Genomic DNA, 19,478 nt, shown 5'->3' with positions numbered 1-19,478 from the left:
TACCCCACCGCCTTATATACCCTACATAAGAAAGGTATTCATTTGGCCGGTGACCACCTCAGCATCTACTAAGGTTCCCAGTTTCCTATTTCCTCCTTGAAAGTCTCATAGAAGATAAACAGTGTCTCGACGTCATTGGACTCTATCCCTTAATAGAAAAACATTGGTACAAGCAATAATCGTTCGGTGCACACGGGTGCAGTAATCCTCAAACGACCAAACTCAATTGCATTCCTAATGAGTAAATTCAATAGAATCGATATTGACTTTCTTATGACCAAACTCAATTGCATTCCTAATGAGTAAATTCAATAGAATTTATATGGAGTTTCTAATGATCAAACTCAATTGCATTCCTAGTGAGTAAAGTCAATAGAATCGATATTGAGTTTTTTATGAGCAGTCTCATTTGAGTAAATGAGTAAAGTAACTAATGAGTAAATTCAATAGAATCTAAATTGAGTTTCTTATGACCAAACTCAATCGCATTCCTATTGAGTAAATTCAATGGAATTGATATTGAGTTTCTAATGATCAAACTCAATTGCATTCCTAGTGAGTAAAGTCAATAGAATCGATATTGAGTTTCTTATGATCAGTCTCAATTGCATTCCTAATGAGTAAATTCAATAGAATCAAAATTGAGTTTCTAAGGGTCAAACTCATTAGACATTGAGTTTATGTCGAGTTTCAATTGACTCTATAGGAACACAATAGAAAGTCAATTGAAACTCGTTGATCATTTTTGTAAGGGTAACACCGAATTGGAGCGCAGCTCTTGAGCAGGAGGAGGGAAGGGTACTGGGGGTTACCTGTTCTCGGGGCGGGGGGGGGGGGGGGGGTCATGTGACCTTGGGGGGTCACGTGACCCCCCAGAAAAAATTTTCCGCTAGACTTAGCGGGGCATTTTTCCCGCTAGGTTTAGCGGAGAAATTTTTCCGCTAGATTTAGCGGGGAAATTTACCCATAATGCACCGCGCGGTTACGCCGACGCCGCTCAAGCCGGAAACGGGCCCCTAAGAGCTGCGCTCTAAAATGAATACAGGGTTTCGTGAAGCAAGGTCCGACTTCTCCCGTCATAAAGACGACCAGGGACATCACCGAGGGTGCTAGAAGATCAAAGCCAAAGCCAGAAGAGACTCTTAAAAACGCTTATGCTTCAGCGCTCAAAAGAACCGGCCAAAATTGTAAAAATGGACACCAATCACGCAGCCAGTCATATCTGACACAAGGTTTTTAAGACCAGAGAATCTAACCTAAGCTAACCTAACCCAACGCGGACACTTTCGAACGAACCTGTGCCAAGAAAGACCAAGTTGTAAAAGAGAAGATACCGCTAGCGGCCTAGTGACCATGAAAAAAGGAAGCTACTAGATGGATATCAATCGTAAAGGCAGGTGCTAACATAGCATTTACCGTTTTAGCGAAACTTGAAGCTTCCTGGGCCGGTACCCTTGCATCCATCATCCAGATAATGCTTCCCCTTCTAGGAGGCTGTCAGTAAGACCACCGTACTACACAGGTGCCCATCGTTATCAACGAAAAGAACAGTGGAATCGCTTGCCGACAATACTCGTTGAAAGCATAACTGTGAATACATTCAAACGTCTTGTTTGGTCACACCTTCCTTACGTAACCCCCTTCTGCCGGGGCAGCGCTGCTGCCTGCAATATTTGAAATAAAATAAAAATAGAGATGCCATGTCAAGTTAGAACTTAGCAGCAGGGAGCCGAGATGGGAACCTCCGCGGTACACTGACGGACTTTGCCATCTCGGATCGGCACTGCGATAACAGCGGATGTGATCTCCCTGATCGTTGCGGACTCAGTTGGCTCTTGGACTACAGTGCATCGGATGCTCAAACTTGTACGTAACTATTTTTTCCTCCTTCCTTCATTTATCCCTCTCTCAAAATGCTAGGTAGCGACTTGTCCCTGATCGAGGGTCCACGGCCTCTCTCCTAGCTCCCCTAATTTTTCTTCACCCAAAAATAAAGAAACCACAACAAGGTCAGCGCACGTACCAGGGCACTAACGCATTAAAAAACAAGAAAAAAAAAAAAAAAAAAAACGGAACTCTGCTTGTAGCGTCGTTAGCAGCGCGAGGTGGAACGTAGCATGGTAATCCGAGAACGGGGTTGGAAAGTCGCTTCCCGGCAAGCGAGAAGCCCCAGCTGCACGTGTCGGCCACGAACTGGAGCGCGAAGTGGAGAGCATTGTGCTGGAGCCTGGACGGCGGAAGTATCGCCGTTTTGAGCTCTTCCTGTCGACCTACGCTCAGTTCGATTTCGGCTGTTCGCGAGGAATGTTTGTCGCGCCGGTGGGATCAGGTGACGAAAACTTTACAGGAGACACGGACATAGATCCTACTAAACCGTTTTGTAGTCTTCAAAAAAAAAATTTTAAATGATTTTTTTGTGTGTGTGTGTTTTGTTCGCTTCGTTTCTGTCACAATTTTACTATGGAAGTGTGCAGATCCGTTTTTATGAAGACGAGTGCAATATGATTCTGGTAAGCAGTGATATTGCATTTGCATTGGATAGTGTATGAATGTTTTCACTGTAATTTCATTAATTCTAGTTCTCGTTGTTCAAGTTCCGGGGATATGATAGTATGCCATAGCCTTTATTCAAAGGGCTACTCAATTGCAACTATTTCCTGGTTGTCCCATCTTTTATTCTAGCGCGCAACAATTGTGTACCAAAAAATTTTCAAACGTGAATGTTTTTTTTTTTTTTTTTTTTTTTTTTAGCTGACACTTGCCATATTTTATTATCGACTTCCACGCGAATATTTGAAGCGCGATCACTATTTACTGAGGTTAATGTACGGGCCTTCGAAGCGATTCTTTCCGCTCTCTGACTGCTTTCCTGTTTTGCTTTGGTTTGTTTTCGCCATGATTGCTTCGTGTAAGGTGGGGGCTGTTTCACCGTCCGCAGTAAAGACCCAGATGGCTTCAGGAAGCGACCTTTTGCACCGACATTCGTGAAAGCCGAGCAGTTGTCCCCCCTGCCCCTTTGTGGGTTCAGGCAGCTCTGTTGCTCGCGCGTTCGAAACGCAGGCCGTCACGTAACAAACTTGAGCAGCTAAACTCTCTGGCCTTGGTTTCTGCCCCCTACGCGATGAACCCCCGCGAAGGAAATAAAGTGGAAAAATACACGAGAACACTACTTCTGGCATTTCGTGACGGTCTTGTATGCAGGAAGAAAAAAAAGGGAAAACACTGAGAGATTTGAAAGTGCAAATACGCTATTCTGCTGATTCGTGGGAAGGAATTCATATACTACAACTAGTCCAATAGACCTTTTGCAGTTTACTTATAGACCGACACGGCTGTTTACAAACAAGCCCGTGTTTGCCCACACCAGGTGTGGGCACTGCGCGCGCGCAGAAACCGAATTCGTGTGAAGCGAAGCGTCTGCGCATGCGCAGTGCCGTTGACAGCGCCACCGCAGCTGCGTGACGTCAGCTCCGCGTGTTGGTCTATAAACATGAACTGGCGCTTGCGTGCCAGGCGACTTCCGGTCGCACCGTCTTCGCAAGTCTGTCGAGCTTGCTTACGTCACCGGCGCTAGAAAGCAGAAATGCTACACGGACAACAAAGTGGGACATTTAACGAGGGCCTTCGGCTGTACAATTTAACGTATTGAAGGAGGCAAGATGGTTTTCAAGAATATTCCAAGTATGTTAACAGATCTCGCGCTTCTTCGTTCGTTTCGTGTTCACCTGGAGGATTTCACGAACATTTCAAGCACCGGTGTTAAGGTCGCCTTTGTTCATTCATTTTATAAACCGGAAGTTCTCGGGGACATCAAAGAGTGGAACAGCGCCTGATGGCGTTTTCCATGAAAAGAGTCTATAGAAGAAAATCCATCTCATCCGACACGCAGGTGGATGAGATTGAAGGGTTTTGCGTTCGACAACACTGGGTGTTAGATCGAACGCGCCACACCGCGCGTTCGATGCTGACGACGGGAGATAGGGTGCGACCGACTAGGATCTTCTGAAAACCTTACAAATGGTGTCCCGGGCGTGACATTTTAATTGCGTGCTCAGCTCAGAGTTCCCCGCACCTGCGGTCGTGTCACCTTGTGTGCGAGGCTGGCTCGCAGCTGGACATGCCGCCATAACTGTTTCCCCCTGCCTTGCTCCTCCTCTCCTATCATTTGAGCGCATTTCAGAATTTCCTACAACATAGAGGAATTTCGCACAACTTCTATAGCCGGTTTTCAGTGTAGCTCTGCTTCTTAGTTGACCTTGTATACATGCCTTGCACCTGACGTCATGTGGGACCGTAGCAGCCGCCACTGCTCCGTACCACGAGCTTCGTTTGGAATGTGTTCTGTCTCATGTATGCGCTTGTTTTTGGAATGTTCGTACTGCTTCGGGCTCCGAACCTTCTGATTGGCGCTCAGAAAGCCCCTCTTGATTGGTTCTTCCAAAACTTTCTGATTGGTGGACTGGAGGACCCCAGAATGCTGCTGAACCCAATATAAGCGGCCACCGAAGGGCCGCAGAGGATTTTTTTTTTTTTTTTTTTTAGCGTTCTTTTGACTGTGACAGACGTGTTCTTATGGGTCCCGGAAACGTTCGATAGCTTATTCCGACCAAAGATCACCCCGGGCGGGGTGGTCTCGTCGCTTCAGCTGTGCTGGAAGGCATCAGCATGGCAGGAACCATACGTCATCACCTACCGCTGCCGCAGTGGGCCAGCTTCCAAGGAACACAGCCGGGGATCCCGACAACTCAACTAAGCGCAACGGATAGCTGGCCGCAAGGCACGCCTCCACCACTGCCCACGCATGCTTTCAGTATGATTGCATCAACTATTGAGCGACACCCACTATTCATCGGGGAACTGTACAGTTTCCTCGCCCAATGCGCGTCCCTGCCGCCATCGTCTAACGGCACGCAACCTCAACCAGGTAACGGATAGGAAGAACAACCGTCGCGCGGTGACAATAGACAGAGCAGTGAAACAGCTCACACCCAGTCAGGAGCCGCAACGCCGAGCAACACCGGGAGGTGCCCAGAGACGCAGGATGTTGACACGCCGGTGCAAGATTGCGGCGTGCCACGCCAAGAATTCGAACGTGCGCAGACCGGAGAGATTAATCGAAACCTGGGGCGCGTGCATGCCACTGACGTCGTCGGCGACGATGGACGCCGACGACACCGAGTGGCCGGTTGTGTCGCCGGGAAGGAAACGCCGACGTGGGAGACATCGGGCCACTCCAAACAAGTGGAGGCTCGTGCAGCTCGCGCAACCACCAACGCAAACTGTCGTTTTGCGATCGGTCGGCAAAAAAGAAGTTGGCGCCTACACTGGAAAAGAGATCAAAGAGGCCATCGAACGCGCCGGAATTCAGACAACGGATCAGTACACCATCCGCCGAAATGAAAAGGCCAACACTATCAGCACCATGCCAAAGGATCCTCTCTGCCTGGACAAACTCCTTAAGGTAACAGAGATTCGCAAAGGAGACGAGCTGCACCCGTTGCAGCCATACAAGGCCCTCTCCGGAAATCAGTGCCGAGGGATCATCTACAGGGTGTCACAAAAGAAAATTTACACCATCTTTTTTACCGCAAAAATAAACTAGGCATCGCCGAACGCTCATTCTCCGCCCAAAGGTAGAGCTAGAGGTCACAACCAGATGCCAAAGTTTCAGCCCGATCCGATAACTTAATCAAAAGTTATAAGTCATTTTCTGAAAATTTCAATGGGAAAATGGCGGCCGACGGAGTTTTCAAATACATGGGGCTCTACGGCACCAGAAACCGAAAACGGGCAAAAATAATCTCCATTTTCCCATTGAAATTTTCAGAAAACCACTTATAACTTTTGATTAAGTTATCGGATCGGGCTGAAACTTTGGCATCTGGTTGTGACCTCTAGCTCTACCTTCGGGCGGAGAATGAGCGTTCGGCGATGCCTAGTTTATTTTTGCGGTAAAAAAGACCGTGTAAATTTTCTTTTGTGACACCCTGTACTTGAAAGGAGAGGGAAACGACGTCGCCCCAGAATCGCTTGCAACGGACATTTGCAGCAAGACCAACACCATCGTGGCAGCCAGGCCCCTCGGACGCAAAGGAAACACCATCTTGGTAACGTTCGAGGGCAGGACCCTTCCTAGGAAAGTAAGCTAAATGAGTGAGGTCCTGAACGTAAACGAATACCGTCCGCGACCGTTGGTATGCTTCCAATGCCATGGACTCGGGCATAAGAAAGACGTCTGCCCGAAAAACACCACACGCTGTGGCTCGTGCGGATCCGTCCACGACGGCATGGAAGAGTGTTCGCAAACCCCTAAATGCATCAATTGTGGTGGAGCCCATCTGGGGACCGGCAACGATCCGAAACCGGCTAAGCGGACAGAGGCCTCACAACAGCGGGGCCAGGAGCCCCGAGTCCAATGGAGCAGCATCGACGCAACAGAACACCGCGGAATGTTCTACGCGGCAAGCGGCAATGAGAACTCAACAACCCACTGTTGTAAAATAAAAAGAAGAAAACGTGGAGATGCCCGAGCCGGGAAGAGGGAAGGAAGAGCGACTTCGAAGACGAGCAGAAACCGAGGCACCAGCCCCTTTCCGGGAAACCGGGGAGAGGGACGGAGAGCCGCGAGGAAGGCGCGCCCAACCGTGGGGTCATAAACGACGAGCCCCCCTCTTGGACCGACGCTTGGTGGGGGCGACTTCGCCCTTCTTGTTGCAACGACAGTCGAAGGAGGACGTGCCTTCTCTAACTTTACTTAAATTAGTTTTCAATATCAATAAACCATGTTCTGTTATTCTAAAAACCAACGAGTCCTTTCCCTAATTCCACACTGTTAAAAAGTTGGTGCCGAAACCCGGGATGAAGGAAATTAGGACATGACTTCAACGCAGAACATCCAACGACAGAAAAGTGAAAACAACGAACGAGAAGAAGGCAGGAGCCATCTTGGATAGCCATCTTGGATTCTCCAACGGCTCAGGCAACGAGAAGAAGGCAGGAGCCATCTTGGATTCGCCAACGACTGAGGAAACGAGCTCCGGATCATGGAACGACTCAAGGGGAAACGAACGGCACTGCGAACACAGGTGACCAAACTCCTTTCTGAAATTGATTCGTACATCGAAAGCAACGAGAAAAACGAAAAGAACCTCAGCATCTCCTCCGCAAGGCTTGGCGCCCTCCAAGCACAACTGAACGAGGTGGACGCCGCCATCGAGCCACTAGTGCCGGAAGGAGAAGCCGAGCAAAACTTTGTGCGAACAATTGAATACAATGATCGGGTCGTCACCTGTATTGCAACACTTCAAGAAGAGTTGAAGGAAGTCCGAGCAGGTGCACCACGAAATTTGGATTCATCGCCGATGAACAACAACGGAAACGCGACAACGACTGCCTGCCGAGTAAAGCTCCCGAAGCTCGAGCCACACAAGTTCGACGGCAAAAGCATCTCTTGGCAAGAGTTCTGGGAGCAGTTCGAGCAAGTAATACACACCAACGACCAGCTAACGACTTTGGACAAGTTCGGGTACCTGAGGGCTGCGGTGACCGGCGAGGCGTCAAGTGCCATCAGGGGTTTGCCTCCCACATCACGGTGCTACGAGGACGCCGTGCTTCTGCTGAAGAAACGCTTCGGAAATGAGGACGTCCTTGTTCAGACACATATGCGGAAGCTCCTAGATCTACAGCCAGTGCGAGACGCCGACGACGTCCGGGGTCTCCGTCGACTCTACGACACCATCATCTCCCACCTCCGAGGACTGGAGGCACTCGGACAGAGGCATCAGACCTTCGGTGCTCTTTTGTTTCCTGTGGTTCAGCGTGCACTGCCAAAGGAAATCCTGCTGGATTTTAACAGAACGATCGTGAACGAGCAAGCATCGGACGTGTCGACGCTGGACGCTTCAGCCGGAGGGATGTCCACCGGATCCGAGGACTCTCAGGAACGACCGACGGAGACAAGCACCACTGAACGAGGTATCGTGACACTATTCTCACGACTGCTTGCCTTTTTGAGAGTTGAAGTCCAGAGCCGCGAGAACCTAGCTGCACAACAAGCTATGGACACGAGGCAACAGCCGCGTGGATTCAGTCAGAAGAAAAACGAGAAAAAGGGAAGTCCCAGAGAACGCTATCAATCCTCCGCAGCATTACTGCATCAAACAACGAGACCTGATAGCTGTTTCTTCTGCAAGGAAAAAAACCACGCGACAGCTGCCTGCTCTGCTGACATTTCAATCGAAGAGAAGAAAAGACTGCTGCGCTTGGAGAGACGATGCTTCCGTTGCACGAAACCTAATCACCGCTCGAATGAATGCAGAAGCAGCATGCAATGCACGAAGTGTTCGAGACGGCATGCGACAACGATGTGCGACCCAGGCTACACGTCAGCCAAGGTAGAAGCAAACCGAAATGCGATAACGAGCGTCCCAGTGAATCTGGAAACCGCCACAGGCGAAGCTGCCGGGCCAGCTGTCCTTCTCCAGACTGCAACAATCTGGTGTGCAGGAGAAACCAACGGGATGTTCGTCCGAGCTCTCTTCGACGGAGGGAGCCAACGTTCGTTCATTACAAAGAACGCGTCCGAACGTCTCGAGTGCAAGATCTTGGGACAGGAGACACTGACCGTCGGAGTATTCGGCGGACACCAATCAGAACGAGTATTTAGCAGGGTACTGGTTTCATTAACGGCACAAAACGGCAAGATGCATAAGCTCGAAGTTCTTGAAACGGACGTGATATGCGATCAGAAGATCCCTATCCCAGAACCCAACCTAAAGAAACTACTCGGGCAATTGAAGATGGCCGACTCGACTAAAAACGAGCAACGTGGTGATATTGACCTTCTCATCGGCTCAGAGCACTACTGGGACCTCGTGACGGGGAAATCCAAACCACTAAAAGAGAAGCTAAGAGCGGTCGAGACTGCATTCGGATGGAGTATCCAGGGTCCCGTGAGAGGAACAGTTCACGACGTACAATGTACGCAAACGATCGCCCTCAAGACATCAGTGGCAACGGCTGAAGCAACAGACTGCTTAGAGCTGTTTTGGACACTGGAGTCAATCGGAGTGACTGAAGACGAAGGAGTTGACTCGGCAAAACAACGGCAGCTAGACTCCTTCGAGGAGACCATCAAACGAGTTGGTTCCCGATACGAAGTTGCTCTTCCCTGGAAATCAAACGTGAATCTCGACGACAACAGGGAAATAGCAGAAAAACGACTGACCCAGCTGACGAACCGTCTCCAAAAAACACCGGACCTGCTTCGCGAGTACGACGCTGTAATGAGACAGTACTGTTTGGAAGGAATGGCAGAGCCGGTAACGAGGAACGACGTCGACGAGCAGAAGCCGACCTACTACATGCCACATCAGGCGGTGCTCCGAGAGTCAAGCAGTACGACGAGGTTGCGCGTCGTGTTTGACGCTTCATCGCATGGCAACAGGTCGAGGTCACTTAACCAAAACCTTGAAAGCGGACCTAACTTGACCGCTGACCTCGTTGGCTTGCTACTCAACTTCAGAAGCCACAGAATCGCGTTGGTGGCAGATATCGAAAAAGCATTCCTGCAGATTGTAATACAGGAAGAGGACCGGGACGCATTGCGCTTCCTGTGGTACCAGACGACGCCAGACGCGAATGAACCGCGACCCCAGGTACAAGCTTGGCGCATGACGAGAGTTCCCTTCGGAACAACAGCCAGCCCATTCCTGCTCGTGGCAACCCTCAGGCATCATCTGAAGAGCATGGAGGAAGACTACCCAGACACAGCAACGATTCTTGCGGATTGCCTCTACGTCGACGACCTCCTGACGGGAGCAGAAAACGAGGAGGAAGCTATGAGGCTTTACAACGACGCAAACGCCATCTTCGGGACTGCTTCCATGACACTCCACAAGTGGGCCTCAAATAACCAGAGTATGAACGAACGCTTCGTGAATGACAGTTGTGAGGCCAAGCACCTAGGATATCTAACGGGCGTCCTCAAGGTGTTGGGACTGACGTGGAGCCCCCACACTGATCACCTGACGTTCACTCCATCGACGACTACGCAACCAGATTCTGGAATGAGCACGAAGAGATCCCTTCTCAAAACAACGGCTCGCCTGTACGACCCCCTCGGATGGTTGTCACCATTCACTGTTAGGGCAAAAGCTCTATTCCAGCAGCTATGGCAACGACATGTGGAATGGGATGAAAAACTGCCACAGGACTTGGACGGGAAATGGATGCAATGGTGTAGTGAACTGAACGATCTGCAAAACATTCGGGTGCAGCGCTACTACCAAGCCGGCACGACTGGAAGTGCGGAGAAAACTACCCTGCACGTATTTGCCGACGCCAGCCCGATCGGGTACGGAGCAGTGGCTTACATCTGTGTCACAGACGCGGATGGAAGTACTACATCGACCATCCTGATGAGCAAGTCACGAATCGCTCCAGTCAAGCAACTGACACTACCGCGACTGGAGTTGATGGCATGTCTGTTGGCGGCCAGGTTGCACAGCTACGTCATGCGAAGCTTGAAACAAACGCCAGACGAGTCACACTTCTGGACGGACTCAACGATAGCTCTGCATTGGATCACAGGGGAGCTATCTCAGTGGAAACAGTTCGTGCAGAACCGGGTGACTGAGATTCAACGCCTCACCGACATCTCTGCGTGGAGACACTGCCCCGGACTGGAAAACCCGGCAGATCTCATGACCAGAGGGATCGGTGCTGATCAGCTTGTTGACAGTTCTCTTTGGTGGGAGGGAGCTCCGTGGATCAAGATGCACGAGAGCTCTTGGCCACACTCCCCACTAGTGGATGACTCTCCGCCGACAGCGTTGGTGGAGAGAAGGACGATTGAGGTGCTCCAGGCAACGAGCTCCACTGCGGTTCCTTCAGTGCTGAACATTGAACGCTACAGCGATGCAGCACGCCTCTTTCGGGTGACAGCGTGGATTCTGCGCTATGTCGGCAAGCTACGGCATGTAAACAGTAACACCGGTCAACTTACAGCCATCGAACTGGATCAAGCCGAAAAATACTGGATACGTCAAGTACAGCGGGAAGAGCTTCAACGGGAAATCGGGAGTACACAAAAAAGGGAGCGTCTTCCATCGGACTCGCCTCTACGAGACATCCCAGTGCACATTGACGATGACGGCATTCTCCGTGTCACCGGTAGGCTTCAACAGAGTGACAAGCCGTACTCTGAACGACACCCCAGCGTATTGACAGGCAGACATCGCTTGGGAGAATTGCTTGTCCGACAGTCGCATCGTCAGGTGCTACACGGGGGAGTTCGGGACACCCTGGCCCAGCTTAGAGAGAGGTACTGGGTGGTGCGAGCACGGCAATTGGTGAAGAAGATAATCAAGGGATGCGTGACGTGCCAGCGCTTCAATGCCCGTCCGGCGACGGAAGTGACCGCTCCGCTTCCACGAGACCGAGTGACACAGGCTCAACCCTTCGAGGTCACTGGCGTCGACTTTGCAGGACCACTGCTGGTAAAGGGAGAAAACGGACTGCACAAGTCCTATGTGACTTTGTTCACTTGTGCCGTAACGAGAGCGATTCACTTAGAGCTCGTCAGAGATATGTCCACCGAGTCATTTTTGATGGCGCTGAGACGTTTCATCTCACGAAGAGGTGTCCCTCGGACCATTTACAGCGATAACGCACTCTCATTCAAGAAAGCCAACAGAGACCTCCAACAACTATGGAGCGCTATTCGTGATCCCGAGGTCCTTGGTTACGTTACCAACGCACGAATCGAGTGGAAATTCATCGTCGAGCGCGCCCCATGGTGGGGCGGGTTCTACGAGCGCCTCGTCGGATCAACGAAGCTCTCACTAAAGAAAGCGATTGGTGCCAGATGTTTAAATTTCGACGAGTTGGCAACAACACTGACCGAGATCGAGGCGGTATTGAACTCGAGACCGCTTACTCACGTCTACGACGAACCCGGAGAGCCCGAGCCCCTCTGTCCGTCTTTCTTTTTGACGGGCAGACGACTGACGACGCTGCCAAGCATGGGGAAGAAAGATGTCGAAGGTGTTCACACCGACCTCCGCAGGTTTTGGACCCACCGACAGATGATAACGGAAGCCTTCTGGCGCCGATGGAGCCAAGAGTACCTGGTGGAACTGAGGAACGTGCAAAGCCAGAAACAACGCCAGGGAAAACTGCTGGAAGAGGGTGATCTGGTTCTTCTCCGAGACGGCCTGCGGCCCCGACAGCAGTGGAGACTCGCTAGGATCCAGAAGGTGTTTCCGGGAAGAGACGGCAAAGTACGATCATGCCTGCTCAAGATGCCTGGAGGGTCAACGCTCAAAAGACCCATACAGTTATTGTACCCTCTAGAGATCGCATAACGGGACAAAAAAATGACGCTGTCATTTTGGGGGGGAATGTGTTGTAAAATAAAAAGAAGAAAACGTGGAGATGCCCGAGCCGGGAAGAGGGAAGGAAGAGCGACTTCGAAGACGAGCAGAAACCGAGGCACCAGCCCCTTTCCGGGAAACCGGGGAGAGGGACGGAGAGCCGCGAGGAAGGCGCGCCCAACCGTGGGGTCATAAACGACGAGCCCCCCTCTTGGACCGACGCTTGGTGGGGGCGACTTCGCCCTTCTTGTTGCAACGACAGTCGAAGGAGGACGTGCCTTCTCTAACTTTACTTAAATTAGTTTTCAATATCAATAAACCATGTTCTGTTATTCTAAAAACCAACGAGTCCTTTCCCTAATTCCACACCCACCGTCATATATACCGGCAGAGGACTGGGCTCCCGGACACCATGCCGTGAAGATCATCCTGCCTCTGGTGGGCAACCGGCACGTCCGACCCCCCTTCGGCTGTGGGGTCGTCCGCCCGCTAACTGGCAAACTTGGGACCCCTCAGGACTACGGAGGAGTTCGGCTCGCCCGCCTTCGTTCGAGGTTCCTCGTTTGTCGAGTTTGGCTGTGGTCGGGGCCCCCGCTGAGGGTGTGTATGGTCGAGGAGGGCGGCAGGGGAAGTCGCCAGTAGGGGGGTGTGTCGAGCGCGCCGGCTCTCCCATGCATCGCCGCGGCCGGTTTGGAAAATCACCGTCAGGGGCGTTCTAACCAGCCTGTATGCTAGGCGCGCGCAGCTGGCGCAGGGATTTCCGTGCGGCAAGGCGGGTAGCGACGAGTTCACGCCCGCTTTCGTCTGTTCGTTAGCGCTCGTGTGAATTTATATTAACCGTTCCTGCATGCCCGTCAGTCAGGTGACACGCGGAGACCATGGACATTGCCCCGTCAACCTCCGGAGTAAAAAAAAACAGAGAGCGAAGCACTGCTTCGTTCCAGGATGCACGACAGGCTACAGGTCTGCAAAAGAAAAACACACGTTGTTCACCGTCCCGAAGGGCCCAGTCCTCTTCTCTCAGTGGGACAGGAATATTTCGAGGGGAGACACGCATCTTCAGGAAAACTCTGGTGTGCGCACTTCACTTCGACGAGCGGTACATCAAGCGATACTTCTCTAAAGTATCGCTCGATCCGTTAGAGATATCGCTGTATGAGTGATGTTTTGGGGCTCGTAGCGTCCTGCTGAACACGTCTGCGGCAAGCGTTGGGAAGTACTTTAAGTACATTGTACTTAGGGTACAATGCACTTAAATTAGATTTAGGAAACTTGTACTTTACTTGAAGTACATTCTCTGAGTATGTACTGTACTTTTTTTTTTTTCTCCTACTTTCCGAGGAAAGTACAGTTCCCGACTTCAAGGCACATTCCCCGAATTTGTTTTTGTTAAATTTGTATCACAAGATGACGCTTTGTGAACTCCGAAGAAATACTGGGAGGGATATTCTACTCTCACCAGAAACGTGAGCAGACGACGCATCGCTCCGTTTGTTTTGGGGGCGGCGTTCCCGTAGCTTTTTAAACTCTCGTTACTTGTCTGTCGGTCAGCGCAAGCAACGAGGTTTAAGATATCAGGAAAGCAAAATTAATCATAATGTAGCACCTGAGACTGCAGTTCGGAAAAATTAAATTTTAAAGTCGAAGTAAAAGACAACAGAGGAGGACGTCACAAAGTGTTAAGACATTCTTTTTTGTCTTTTAGAGCGCAGCTCTTAGGGGCCCGTTTCCAGCCTGGGCGGCGTCGGCGTCGGCGTCGGCGTAACCGGGGGGGGGGGGGGGGGTCACGTGACCCCCCCCCCCCCCCCCTCCCCCGAGGTCCCCGATGAGGAACCCGAAAGAGGTTGTGTAAAAAACGTAAATAAAATTTGGAATGTTTTTCGTCTTCAGCGGTAGTTTGCATTCGCAATTCTCTCTCCCCGCCCCCGATGATCCCCGTTTTTAGCGTCTGCATGAGAGAATTCACCAAAAAGCACCGGTATTGGTGAAATAAATAAACGCCGATAAAAATCCGCCGATTTTTGTTATAAATAAACACCCTATGATGTATAATATGTTACTTCGCTCACTCTCTTTCAAAATCGATTTTGTATTTCATTGCTAGTTTTCCACGTTGCATAAACATGTAAAGTGCCAAAAATGCATTGTTTGCTTTGTGTCATGACAACTTTTCGCGTTGTTTCTCGACAGCCATGTCTGCTCTCGAATCACAGGGCAATTTCTCCAGAAGTATCCAGCGTCCTCACACCTATTTTAATGTTAAAATGCCTCAGCCGTTCAGCGTCGATTCATTTGATAGACTTAACACAGCGGCTTGAAACGCGAAATTTCGTCACGGCTGCTGATACCTCGGCGGACGTTTCACGTATTTTGAAAACATAGTACACGAGAAAAAATAAAAATAAAAAAATTGCCCCATTTTTTATACTACCCCGAGAGCTTTGCGGTGAGAAGAGAACGACTTCAAGTGCGGATTTACCTTCGTCGACGCTCCAAAATCGGGTCGACTATGGAATCCAGGTTTATCAAACTTTCATTATGCCACACCAATTAATTTTGTAAAAAAACACAGCCGACAAGTGGCCGGGAAAAGGTCCGCACGCAGCGCATTTCGGCCCCAGCGCAGCCAAAATGCCGCTGACGCCGCGGTCGGATAGCATACAGGGCTTCCGAGGCGCCTCCTGGCGACAGATTTCCTTTTGGTGCCGCGCGCCGGCCGCCGCTCGACACACCCAATTCTCTAGCCACCATATCGCCAGAGATTAGCAGTAGTACCCCAGCATTCATTGACGATTTGGCCATATCTGTTACAAAATGTTTTATATCCTTAAATAAACAGTTGTTTGTTAATACCAGTATCGTTCATTAACGGAGAAAACACCTAGTATTTTCTTCGTTACAATATTGAGAATGGCGTTCCTAAATAGATTTAAATGTTTCGATGATAAGATATCGTGTGGCAGATTATTCCAATCGTTTACAGTTTTAGGGAAAAAAGATAAGCGTCGATATTACATTTGGCCACAGATCAGTTCTCCCGATGCGCAAGGTGTTAATCGAGAATACGGGTCAATATTTTACGAGTGAGAAAAACATATCAATACAAACTTTAGTCGAGCAATTTGTCGACGGGCAGAAAATAAGAGGAGTCTTGAGGCTGTTCAGCATATCTGTGACCGAATGAAGTCGCTCGTATTTGGAGAGAATAAACCGCACCGCCTTCCTGTGAAGTTTTTCGAGTCCACCAATTTGATTTTTCTTATAGGGGTCCCATACCGAAGCAGCGTACTCCAAGGTTGGCCTAATATACCTTATGTAGGCCATTAACTTCAATTCACTCGGAGCACAGTTCCGATTTCGTCTTAAAAAACGAAGATTGTTGATTGCTTTGTGAGTTTGTGACATAGTTAATTTATAAGCTTACTTAAGTCTACAGAAATTGACACAGTGAGCCAAGTATTTCAAACTATCGACTTCACCCAAAAGACCAAGCTCGTAAGTAAAGGAAAGAACATTCTTCGCTCCATCGATATGACAGGCTATTGCCACTTTAGATGCTACTGGGTCCTTCTCCTCAGCATGGATGTTTGTAGAGGCTGCTCAACGCCAGCTTCAGTGACTCGGTATCTCGGTAAGTGAAGAGAAGGTCGCCAATGGCGGCTCACTCTGGCGGGCGCTTCAAGCGTCTACGCAACTGAAGGCTGACCAAGATTGAAAAAACAAAGGGCGGAAGGTTAATTGCTTTTGGCACGCGTGAGCGAAGAGCGGGGGCGCGGGGACAGGGAAGAACGATCGACGTCGTACACGCCCGGCTGCGTCCTGGAAAGAGTCAACGAAGCCACAGGTGCGTGCGCTCTCGAGCCGTCCGACTGCCGTCCGACTGCCGTCCGACTGCCATCCGACTGCCGTCCGACTGCCGTCCGACTGCCGTCCGACTGCCGTCCGACAGCCGTCCGACTGCCGGCCATAGCGCCGACATGTTTTACACGATCCGCCATAGGTCGGTGCTACATGAAACGTAGCAAGGCCGGATAGCCGGATGTTGCCACTAATCTCGCAACCGGCCGGCACTCGGCTCGGGTGCTTCGTCTTGCCGCCAGCACAGCTCGAGACCGCCTGCGGCTTCGTTGGCTCACCCCACGATCCACTGTAGACATCTTGGTCCCGCCGTGACCCCGCCAACGCCTTCAGACCGATGAGCGCTCGGCTCTTGTTGCCAGACCGCGAACCTTCAAACTTTGGGGAAATTCGACAAAGTTTCACTTTTGAACAGTGTTGCCCATCTTGATCATAACTTAATCAGCGGGATACACAGTGAGTACGAAAGCGTGGAAACGCTTTCGTACTCACGCTTTCGTACGCGTCGTCCCCGCATTCCAAGCTACGCGGTAATCGCGACGTCTTGGCCATCCTGATAAGACGCACTGACCTCTCCAGCGATACTAAACGTCCGTGACAAAGAAAAGAAGACGCCATTAAACGACGCCGATTTGTAATCGCGCCAGAACTCGCCATCAGTGCGTGCTCGAGGAGGCCGGTTGTAACCTCGTCCTTGAAGGCCTGCGCCTCCCTCCGCCCCCCGTGCATTAGTGTTTTCACTCCGCGTCGCCGACTGGGCGTCTCGCAGCGCCTGACAACGAGCGCGACGCCTCCGAGACGTCTCTGCGGCCCATTTGGGGCAGGTCCACTAACCATGACGTCATGCGCAGGCCTTGTCTTCTATTGAAGACCCCAACACGCGTTTTATGAGCCGTAACACGCCTCCCGAGTAATCTCGAGGACATTTCAGTGAGCTCAGTTACGTGCTGGGGTCAACCTGCGATTTCTTAGAAACAGCAATCGACCTTGAAACTTGCAGATTGTACGCTCGTGCCACTTTCCCCGCCGAATCTAGCGGGAAATATGACGTCGCGTGGCCTACCGTCACCGAGACCTACGCGCCAGTCAAAAATCGGGGTTCTTCACTGCCCGAAACGACGGTTCAATCTAAGACAACTTTCGACGATTGAAATACTGCATTTCGCGTATACTTTGCAGACAACGGTCGCTGCCAGTTTTCGGCGACGACGGTTGGCCTACAGCGAACAGCAAATCGAGCGCAAAAAGACGCACGGCGCTCTAGCTAAAGAATCCACGAACGAATGGAAAGAGCGCACGATGCGGCGAGTATCCGACGAGCGTTTGGTCCCTCCCTGGACGGCTGCAGCTGGTCCTGGCGTCTGATCGTGAATAATGAAGCACCCAAAGGGAAGCCACGGCACGCGCTCCGCTAGCCCGCTGTTTGGAGCGGTAGAAGGCCCGACAGTGACGTCATCCCTTCCCGTCCCGCTGGCCCCGACCCAAAGCAGCTTGACACGGAAGGACGTCTTGGCGCACCCGTTGGTAGCACAAATCACTCGAGCAGGGGCGAGGGGCGGCGGAGTTTGAAAACTCGACCCAGGGTCAAGGAGCTTTTCCGAGAGCGTCTTTAGCCTACGTGGTCGGCGTGGTCTTGTTTATGACCAAGAAGGAGAGAGAGGGAATCTCTGAGTGGGCCGCTGGGTTGGGGCTCACTCTCTTTGCACCATGGGGTTCTCATAAAGCCGGGACGGAATTGAGATCGCCCAATCTGCCGCTACAACAAAGCCCCCTAAGGCCGTTTGGCCTTAATAAAAACAAGACAATGGTTGTCTTTATAAAAAATTGCTTCAAAACGAGATTTTGTTTCTTGCTCGTAACGACTCTTATGTAAAGACGTTCAGATAGCCTAATTATCGTGGCAGTAAGGCGAGCTATCCTTTCGAGGAAACATAATCATCTGAACTCCGAGGCGCGGAGAAATAAGCGAACGTTGCTCGATTGCTCACGATGTTTCCCGACCTACCTGCTTTCGCTTCTTATTGCAATACTTCGAGGAAATACGAAATAGCGATACTCGCAATACTTCGAGGAAATAGAGAACATGCGTTGAGAGAAACGGATAGTTGTCACTAATATCCTCGGAATAAATAAAGATTTAAATAAATCACCGCGAGTTTCGGCAATAAACAGAGAAAAAAAAATATATATAACTAGAACTCCCGAGTATGAATTTCGGCCGTCCCGCTTTTGGTTGGATGTGTGCCGCTAAAACTGCTGTACTACTTGAGAGGCGTCAATGCGGACAGAAGCTGACGTCGTTTTCTCGCCGCACCGCCCAATATTCGCAGCACCTAGCGACCAAATCACCAACTTTCAAAACATGTCGGCGAAAAAGAAAAGGAGGTTTTGGCAGAGTCGCCAGCGCCGTCCAAACACGATGCTATGTTTTTTTTGTTTTCTTTTTTTCTTTTTTCTTTTTTTTTTTTTTTTTTTGTCGAACTTAGATGGTAATGGTTACGTCGAATGTTGCGAGGTTTTGCTTCGTTTTTCCTTTTGTTTGCGTAGCTCTTTTTTGGTTTACTTTTGGGCGTGTGGACAGGCAGCGGGGTCAACAGAGTGAATCGCCTTTCCTCGACGTAACATCAACACGAAGGGGGAAAATAAAAAAAAAGAGAGGATTAACGGGCGAGTACCCGCCAAGCTCTCTGCCTAATTTAACGCGTAGTATGTTTCGTTTCCACAAAACGGCTGGAAAAGACCGGCGAGCTTCGTTTTATGTATCCCAGATATATCTCTGCTACGTGGTCGCGAGAGGACGCGTGTCGGTAGGAGCCTTGTTCCACTACCATTTCCTACATGTAATCAAGTAATCGAGAGCAGCAATGATACGCGCGAAGCTAACAACAATTTCAAGGAGGGTGAAAAAATACGCTTCGGAATTTAAATACATAAATGAGTAATAAAACAGAAAGTACATATATGGTTCGATTCGTGCATATGTTTCATTCATCGTAGAAGTCATTTTTTTTTTTTTTTTTTTTTGCAGGTTTTTGTTAGGGTGACACTTGTAGTAGAGATTGGTTCTGCTATAATTAATTCATTTTCAATTTTTCTTACGAACCCCCCCCCCCCCCCAATTAAACTCTAGGTTTAAGACAAATACAAAATTGATAACATTAGATGGTATAATTATTTCTGCGATTACGGCAGATGTAGAATTGGCGGTTCATAACGGCGTTTTCTGGGCAAAGTTTTCTCAGGCAG

At 50.1% G+C, this 19,478-nt stretch overlaps 1 protein-coding gene across 1 annotated transcript in view; it reads right to left on the bottom strand.

Annotated features, from left to right (window-relative positions):
* The window catches only part of LOC8026866, a 68,824-nt gene that overhangs the window by 44,349 nt on the left and 4,997 nt on the right, over positions 1-19,478 (bottom strand). The gene's annotated exons all lie outside the window — the stretch shown is intronic.

This window comes from Ixodes scapularis, unplaced genomic scaffold, assembly GCF_016920785.2.
Source record: "Ixodes scapularis isolate PalLabHiFi unplaced genomic scaffold, ASM1692078v2 PGA_scaffold6__148_contigs__length_123643588, whole genome shotgun sequence".
NCBI lineage: Eukaryota > Metazoa > Arthropoda > Arachnida > Ixodida > Ixodidae > Ixodes > Ixodes scapularis.
Note: the sequence above shows the minus strand (reverse complement) of the source record. Positions and strands in the feature narration are given on the sequence as shown.